This window comes from Battus philenor, unplaced genomic scaffold (assembly GCF_028537555.1).
Source record: "Battus philenor isolate CCGP_79_NKW_IND1 unplaced genomic scaffold, ilBatPhil1.0.hap1 SCAF_26, whole genome shotgun sequence".
NCBI classification, from domain to species: domain Eukaryota; kingdom Metazoa; phylum Arthropoda; class Insecta; order Lepidoptera; family Papilionidae; genus Battus; species Battus philenor.
Window position 1 is genome coordinate 7550553 of NW_027181689.1, and position 8162 is coordinate 7558714.

The window sequence follows — 8162 nt, forward strand, 5'->3', positions numbered from 1 at the left end:
GATCCGAATTTAATATAACTTGATAATGTTGTGTAAATAGTTTTTAACTTGACGTGGAAATGATGTTTATTTTGTTTAGTTTACTTTCAATATTAAATTAAAAAATAACGTTTTACTTTTTTCAGCATAACCTATGGTTATAAAAGAAAATTATTTAACATAATTATGAAATAAAACAGTGTTTTTTTCTTAAGACTGCAATTTTCGAATAAGTACTCACGGCCCTGTGGCGCAATGGATAACGCGTCTGACTACGGATCAGAAGATTCCAGGTTCGAATCCTGGCAGGGTCGGGATTAGCTTTTTAAAGTCTTTTTCAAAAATATTATTTTACATTATATATTTTTAAATTCCGTTATGTTAACATAACAAAAGTACAAGTTAAATAACAAAGAAAAATTATTAATGACAACGGTTATCATCAATAACATATCTTAGACATATGCGAATACATATAAGAATAAAACATTTACGAGATACATACTAACTAATAGATATTTTTGGACACCTCAAAAATATTAACGATTATTGCCTAGTATTATTATTAGCTTATAAATCCAATTGATTTTTAATATGTGTACACAAAAAATAATAAACAGTGTGAGTTTTAAATAAGCAGACATAAATAGTGAATGTTTCAAATAACACAGTCTATACAATAATGTCAAAGTATATGCCGAAATTCTAAATTAAAACACACGCAAACAATTTTTCAATTACAAAATACCTTCCAAAGTCTTGTTGAAAGCATAAATTGGTGTATATAGATAACAAAACCGAGTTTGTATTCAAACGTAACATTTTTACAAAATTAACTTTTTAAGAATAAATGAAAAATAGATCATAAGGTACGAGGAATATATTTATTAAATCACAAGGCACAGAAGATAAAGTAACAAAAAGGAAAAAGTGGTCTGCACGACTTTGACAGATTTGCAATTTTTTTTTCGAAATTTTCCAAGAAAATCCATTGATGCAGCATTCCATACTGTTTGGCGTAGATCTAGGTCATAAAATAATCCCGTTAGGGAACATATCATGCTGTACAATACAAGAGGCTAATTTTATTCAAGTCATCCAATAAAAGCCCACTGCATTAGCTTACTACAAAGATCGCCAAAATGTGCTTCTTGCGCTGCTCACATCCAGCCACTTCTCGCAACCTTGATTATGTAGTCGGTCCACCTAATAAAAGGCCGACGCATGCAGTATATGCCACTTTGTCATCACCAATCGACATTCTTTCGGATCTAATCGCCGTCGGATACCTGACCGTTCTGTACCACTCACTGCCACTTCAGACGAGTAATTCTTCGAAGTGCGTCTGTGACTTTGATTCTTCTATGGATCTCTTCAATTTTAATTCGATCTCACAACGAAGCAAGGAGCATAGCCACTTTGACATGTTTTCATGGTGATTTTGAGCCTTCGTGTGAGAAGCACATCTCGAATCCACATGTCATCACTCACATCACATCACATCACAATATACATTGGTTAAAGACCTCCGTCTTCACACAATGCGGTATTTTGGACGCCCATCCGAGTTGAATTCGGGGAGTGATCTCTTACTCTAAGGGAACTAATTATGTTAACCGAAACTACAAAATGACCAAAAAATGTTTAATGCAGTGATAAAAATTTTCCACTGGTTATGGCGCATAGTTTTTATCTATAGCAGAAACAAACACTAATTACAGAAGAAAGAACTGTGTTATCATCTCGCAATATGAAACACCAGTAACAATTACTGCTGAACAATAAATAAAACCAAACGTGTGGTCCAATGAGGCGTCCAACCAAAAATCCATATATGAACCAGTATATTTACCATCTTCAACTATGCCAGCCTCTTTAAACTTTGGAAATAAACTTTACAAGGGTAAGATACTATTTTGAACAAGTAGTTTTAAAGATTCACGACAACAGATAAACTAAAGGCATTGAACACCCAAATGAAATATTTAAATTTGAAGCCATAATATAATTTTGACAGTTATAATTTTGATATTGTCAATGAATTCCTTTTATTACAATAAAACTAATCACTTCTGTGGTTGTGGTGTTTTGTTGTAAAGCTTGAGAATCCTGCCCCTGACTGACAGTAGGCGTAACAGATCAAAGAGCAATTTTTAAACACCCCTCGTCATTTTTTCGATTAAATTCTAATATATATTAAATCGTATCCAAACATAATATTGAATGATAATTGGCACTTATCAAAAACATTTATCGAAGTGAAATTTTAGCGCCAAAGAGTCATTTAGAAGCTTAGCTTAACTTGAAGTTTAAAGATTTCATAATAAGAGACCTCCATTAGATTCTAGTTTCTATCAAATTGAGTTCTTCTTACATTCTTCTCATAATATAGCAAGTACTGTAGATGATCTATAGTGGATAGTAAAATTAATCAATAAATAACTATAGAAAAACTTATTTATCTACTTATATATACATATCAAAAATTTCCACTCAAGTACATTACGATATACCGGGAACCATAAGGCTTATAGATTTGAAATTTGATTATATTATTTCTTTTATCAAGAAAAGCTCGGCTACAAACGAAATACGTATAATAATCAGTTAAAATATTTTTTGTTACAAGTTATATAGAATGGATTCAATAAAACGAAGCGGACGGGGAAACCTAGTAGTCATTTATAAAATGTCATCAAAATGTCACAACGGTTATTCTATACTAAATACCACTTCTACTTGTTTCGGTCGACCAATTGTCTATTGGTCAAATGTTTATAGGCATATTGTAATGGTACAATTCTTTTAAAATAAGTTTTGAAGGTTAGTATATGTTAACTGATAGAGTAAAACTGTCAGTAAGTCAAACTTCTTGTTATTTCTATTTCAGTGTAGAAATATAAAATATCTCTATTTAATGGTGATTGTTGCCAATGTTGCAACTGAGCGATGAGTTTATTTTACAATCATACTGATGGACATATTGAAAGACGTGTGGTCATAAAATGAACTCTATTTTTTATTATATCCAGGCACGGCCACAGCTAAACTTAATATAAATTCTCATAAGTTTCATATAATGCACAAACTTAAATTTAAACTTAGTACTATTGTAGGCGTACTCAGTCCTGGCCATAATTATACTAGCTAAAGCCATAAACCAACCAGCCTTAAAGCCGTCTAAACGCTAATAAATTTATAAAAGAATAATAATTAACTGCTCTCTGAATAATAATACAACCTACAAATAATCGATATTAACTTAATTCTGAATAAAAATAATATAAGGTAATAAAGAATCGTATACTTGCATTACAGTGATGTTATCGATAAATAAGAATAAATCAAATAATTTACGAGTAAACACTTTCAGTGAATCCAACAAAATGATCATTATAAATATTTCGGCTTTAAATTGATTATAGGTGCTACACATTCTGTTAATCGGATGGTGCAATTCGAGGTTAGTTTTGTTCAAAGTGACATGAAAAGGAGAAATGCCTATATTTCTTCTTCTCCTTATTGGTTAGAGGTAAGATTTTAAAGAGGCAAAAGGATAGGTTTTTTGTCAGCAAAAAGCTTTAAAGGTTTTACACTTATTTCTAATCAACCTGTATAAAATGATCATTAATCTCTATTAGAATCCAACCAGCCAATAACTTCTGGCAGGACAAGGTCTGTCGGGACAGATACAGACAGAAATAATCATTAATTTTAATATGCACTAGTTCGAATTTTATAAACGCTTTTTCTCACTATGTTATCACGTCGTCACTTATTATTTCTAAAATCGTCAAATTTTGGATAAAATGTAACATACATTAATTGATAGTGAATGAGCTATAAAGCCAATAAAACTTTTACACCTATTATCAACTGTCCTGTATAATATATGAACAAGAAATACATATTTATATTCACAAGCATACCATACATGTTGATGTAAATTTTCCTTTTAAAATTTTTTCAAAGAAAATTGGGTAAGAAATGGTAGGTGAATGGAATGTGGTGATGACTCTGATCTCGTCGCACACATCTTCAGTTTATTTACGATACAATCAAAAGATGCGTTAATATGAGAATTCAGTATTGACTTTAGTAGTATAAAATATCATCATCATTGTATATAGATGCCCAATAAGATCGATGGAAAGCAGCCTACTTCCAGCGCCTTCCGAAAACTTAGTAAGGTTGTCTGTCCATTTGGGTAGAAATCCTCCGCTGCGCTTGCTGCTCTGTGGTCTCTATTCAAGATCTTAAAGCCTCAATAGTAATTTGTTTTGTGCTCTTTGTAATCCTGCACTGAGGACAGAAGGTAAAGCCTCCTATACGGACCTCTTCATTTCACATTTTTTCTTGTTATTACCAACAATGGCAATATCATCAATTTTGTAAAGTTATAATTATAATATAAGGGTTTATGTTAAAGTAATAGTACATTGACGTTTTAAAATTATTTTTGTAACTTGGAAGTGAAGAAGAATTAGCGAAGATTACTCAGAAAGTTCTCTCGCCATTCCGGCTTAGCGTTTCTAAGTCAAAGAAAACTAAGATAAACGTAAGCGCGGGACACAATGGGAGACCTGTTTTCAAAGCCTAGAACTACCCGCTATCGTTTCTCGCAGAGATGGTGTTTTTTAGAATTTCAGCGTTATTACGCTGAAATTTTTAAATTTCCAACTTTTAGTTATTACTAAAGAGTTTACAGGTCTCAGGAAAATATATAACGTGCCCGATTACCGGCGTATATTATTAGCGAATGTTATATTACCGAGAGTCTTTTTATTACTGGGTCAAACTAAAAATGATTTTTTTAATAAAAATTACCTAAAATGAACTATAATTGCGACCCTGCCAGGATTCGAACTTGGAATCTTCTGATCCGTAGTCAGACGCGTTATCCATTGCGCCACAGGGCCAACTGACGAGAATATACGAAAAGAAAATAGTGTTGAAAGGTCAGACTATAACTGAAAAAAATATATATTTAATTATAGTTGGACCGGAACTGGATTTAAATATGGACTACATAGGCCCGAGCCGCAAATTTTTAAGGTTGGCAAATTTAAAAAGTCTGTTAATATTTCGAATTAGAACCCAAACTTAGGTTAAGATACACTTTGAAAAAAGAACAATAGAAATTTATTTCGATTACTTTCATAGGCTATAGGGTTTTAAATGTAAAGAATAAAAAAATATTAATTTCTTAATGATTCTAATTGGGCCCGTCGAAATGCTTTGGGCCCATGGGCGGGAAGTTCGTGTAGCTGGCTCCGAGTCTGACGAAGAAACTACAGTGGTTTTGGTTCAAGTACAAGATAAAGATTTGAAAAATAAAAAGATCGAAAGAACTAACTTAAATGTATAAAAAAAATTCTAATACATTGAAAAAAGCGAACTATCTTGCTTAATTACTACTTTCTTGTTGTCGAACGAAAAGAGCTTGAAATCTTTTTCTTTTTGGTATTATGATTATGTAAAAAGCTTGCACTACGACCCTGCCAGGATTCGAACCTGGAATCTTCTGATCCGTAGTCAGACGCGTTATCCATTGCGCCACAGGGCCATTTACTAGGTACTACAAAAATAGGTAAATAATGTGAGCGCATGTTTGTTTCGGAATTGCATATAGTTACATTAATTATTTAAAACTGTTTTTAATTATTTATATACACTTGATTTAGTATAATTTTTCACACTTCTCGAAATCATAATCAGTCCTAAAAACTTTTCAACTATAAAGTAAAATAAATTTTTGTTAAGGGGAAAGATCGTTTTAGTACAAAGCTGTGTAACGCAAATACATTTTAAATCATGACTAAATGGTAGAAGAATAAAAGAGCACGCGATGTTTGCGATCCACTCCTAGCCTTTTTTGTACTAATGACAAACAATTGCATAATATCTTATGTACAAATGCTAATCAAAGGTAATGAACGGATTCTTAAAGTTTCAAGCTGGATTCAAAATTGCAAAAAATCATTGCAAGAAAATATTCCCGATGAAGATTCATTTTTCTTTGACACACAAATGTCGTAATGCTGATAAGAAAAAACTAAAAGTTTTTTTATTTATTTTTAAAATACATTATAAAATTGCTTACATATAACATCTTTAAAACTATCTTATTGTTCTATGCATTGATATTATAGATAAGAAAATATGTTATGTGTATATAATGCATTAAAATACAACTAAACTGCATAAGTTTCCGTAGTGTAGTGGTTATCACGTGTGCTTCACACGCACAAGGTCCCCGGTTCGATCCCGGGCGGAAACATCACAAATTAGTTTTTGGTCGAAAGTAAATACTTTTATTTTAAATCTTCATTAAATAATTAATATTCTTATCAATTACACATATGTTTTTCATGTTTTGTTTCCAATGTATATTAAATTAATCAAGGTACGTTATTGTTCAACAATTTTTTTTCGTGCGCTATATTAGTTTCTCAGAGCTAATAACTAAAGTTTCCTTTCTGCTACTACTATTTCTCCTTCTAATTCGCTTAAATGTTATGTGACGCTTCTGTGTGAGTTGGGTACATTGTTTTTTTTCTTTATTCGTCCACCGTGTTCTTGGAGGGGGCATTCCTTGTAGTGTTCATGAATAGTACTACGAACTAGCGCGACGGTCTTTTGCTTTTTTTTTGCTCTGAAAGGAAAGTTGTCTTTTAGGAATAAAGTTTCATTGCTAATGTGTTATAGAGCTTTTATGCTTGTATGTCTCTTTGCTCTTATCTTTATTAACTTGGGCAATTCGTAACATAATTGTGTGTTGGCTGATAGGATGCATTAGCGCGCTGAAACTACAGAACTGCTTACATTTTGTATTATTCATTTTATACAGTTGTTCGTTAATTATTTAATGAAAATTTTAAAAGTCGTGTTGTTTCAAAGAAACATGTTTGTTGGTGCAACTTATGTATATATTAAAATGGGACTGTTTTATTTATCAGTAATAAACAAATGACATTTTTTAACTTGAAGATATTTTGAATAGCTCTAAATATAACTTACCACCCTCTATGCATGTATACATCGGTGTGTATATAAATATCTTTTTCTTCTTTTTTTCGGCAGATAGACACCTACTGCATGGCAGAGGTCTCTCGCAGAGATCACCACGATGACAGGTCTAGCTGTTCGCATCCAGCGATTTATGAATTACATATATATATATATATATATATATATATATATATATATATATATATATATATATATATATATATATATATATATATATATATATATATACAGCATGAAAGTAAGAAACTAAAAAACGTCTATAACATATATTAAATTACGAGCATGAAACGTTAAAAATATTAAATACATAACACTTTATATCTAACGAATATATGTATTTACTAAGGTTCTGACTAAAATTAAGGGCCTGAAAGCGTTGCTACTCAGCTGCTATAGATTATTCAATTCGATTTCCCTAACTTTTCCGAAACTATTCCCTTCCAAATTTAGTACAAGATCGTTTTGTTTTCGAACTCTCCAACCGCGAAGTTTTGCTTTTGAGAAGTTGTTTCTTACAACTTCTCAAGTTAGCTAAAAGTCCAAACCATCCTCTAGATTCAAGCTGTGACGAGACACATTCTAGTAAATAAATGACATGTGTGATGAGCTGATATTTCTCATGCAATGGTAAGCTATTTAGGAATATAGTATATATAAATCCACTATTATATGAATATTCAGTTAGGACATTTATATTAATATTTTGTAAACATTGTGGATAATAAATGGTTACAGCTATTTATTTCCCGACTTCATTTTCAGTTAAAAATTTGGACCCTGTAATAATATTTTTTAAAAGGTATTAAACTTCTTTAAATTTATTACATGAATATTAAGAGAGTTAAGACGAGAGGATACTGTGAAACCGTACACAGTTACATAAAAATATTAATGCCTCTTTACGATGAAGTTTTAAAAATTAAGAATTTAATTATTAATGTATAATCGATTATAATGATATGCGATGATATGCGATATAATTTGTATTTAAACATGACAACGGTAACCTAATAATGTGACTGTGTTTTAGGATTATCAGTAGCAAGTTTGTCTCCCGGCAGACACATATGTGTAAATATAAAGTCAATGTTGCGAGCAGTGATTGACAAGCAATAGCATTCCAGACATATTTTAATTAATTATTGGTGTTT

The 8162-nt window shown here is 31.3% G+C and overlaps 4 non-coding genes across 4 annotated transcripts; 2 read left to right on the forward strand and 2 right to left on the reverse strand.

Annotated features, from left to right (window-relative positions):
- The first annotated feature begins 220 nt into the window (after positions 1–220).
- Positions 221–293, forward strand: TRNAR-ACG (transfer RNA arginine (anticodon ACG)). The gene has a single exon. It is a non-coding gene; the product is annotated as a tRNA-Arg (tRNA).
- A 4532-nt stretch (positions 294–4825) lies between these two features.
- On the reverse strand, positions 4826–4898 carry TRNAR-ACG (transfer RNA arginine (anticodon ACG)). The gene has a single exon. It is a non-coding gene; the product is annotated as a tRNA-Arg (tRNA).
- Positions 4899–5472: 574 nt separating this feature from the next.
- On the reverse strand, positions 5473–5545 carry TRNAR-ACG (transfer RNA arginine (anticodon ACG)). Its single transcript has one exon. It is a non-coding gene; the product is annotated as a tRNA-Arg (tRNA).
- A 641-nt stretch (positions 5546–6186) lies between these two features.
- TRNAV-CAC (transfer RNA valine (anticodon CAC)) lies at positions 6187–6259 on the forward strand. Its single transcript has one exon. It is a non-coding gene; the product is annotated as a tRNA-Val (tRNA).
- Positions 6260–8162: the final 1903 nt, after the last annotated feature.